Here is a 1,328-nt window from a genome sequence, read left to right as displayed (position 1 = left end):
CACGGTAGTAGAGGTGGAGTTGCCATAGCAGTAAAGACAACAATACCATACAGGAGACTGCCATACAGACAGTCAGTAATAGAGAACGTTGGCGTTGAGCTTCCTGATGGTTTGTTGATTTACTGTGGGTACTCTACTGCTAGACACTTACAGGCCACAGATGTGGATCCATTTTACTCAAACACCAATAGGGTGTTGCTTATGGGAGACCTAAACGCTTGTCATCCATACTTTAATCACCCTGGATAGAAAAACGCAGCTGGCACTTTTCTTGCCAACTACGTTCGCGACAATGGCCTACTTGTTATGCCCACAAATTCTCCAACTCACTATCCAAGCAATGGAAGGAATCCATCCTTCCTTGACTTTGGAATTGCCAAAGGACTCACCAATCTCACGGAGATGGTGGTAGTAGACGCCCTCAGCAGTGATCATTTACCCATTTACCTTGAAATCAAGAATAGAAAGCGTACAAATACTAACGACTTTCGATACTCGTATGAAAATTTCGATTTTCGCGAATATCGAAAGAGACTACAAAACTAGACGTGTATTCCGGGCCAGGTCGATACTGTCGAAGCTTTAGAGCTTGCAGTAAAAGGTCGGACCAGAAATATACAACGGACACAACAAGCTTTAGCCAGAAAAGTGCCTAATAGGCCTCAGCGTGACAACCTGCCGATCGCATAATGGCAGCTAAGCTTGCACGAGACATTCAAAGCGAAATTTCCGCTTACCGAAATTTCACCTGGGCGGAAAAAATGCGAAACGTAACTCCCCGTGATAATTCTTTGTGGAAACTGTCGAAAAGCCTCCGAAAAGCCTATGAGCACGTCCCCGTTCTTGAAAAAGAGGGTAGGAGTTACATATCCACCAGTGACAAGTGTGAGCCTCTCGCAGACTTTTTGGCAGATGTGCACAAAGTCCAACCAACCCCTCAGGATAACGAGATAGAAATACCGACCGCTGTTTTTGTAGAACGGAAGTATCCTATCCCCCCCTCGATTTTGCACTCCTATATTGCAACCCCGTCGGAAATACAATCGTGTCTTCGGCGTCTCCCTGGCCGAAAAGCCCCTGGATCAGACGGCATCCCATATCTACTCCTTAAAAATTTGCCGCGGAAAACTATTGTATTAATAGTACAAATAGTCAATGCAATCCTGAAACTACAGCATTTCCCACAGGACTGGAAAAGCGCTGAAATAATTCCAATTTTAAAGCCGGGCAAAAACCCGGCTGATCCTGCCTTTTACAGGCCGATTTCCCTCGTAAAGACCCTCGGCAAATTAACTGAGAAGGTTATTCTTTCGAGGTTGCAAGCGGCA

This window comes from Dendroctonus ponderosae, unplaced genomic scaffold, assembly GCF_020466585.1.
Source record: "Dendroctonus ponderosae isolate FM_Combo_2020 unplaced genomic scaffold, Dpon_F_20191213v2 Dpon_F_20191213_9, whole genome shotgun sequence".
Lineage (NCBI taxonomy): Eukaryota > Metazoa > Arthropoda > Insecta > Coleoptera > Curculionidae > Dendroctonus > Dendroctonus ponderosae.
Note: the sequence above shows the minus strand (reverse complement) of the source record.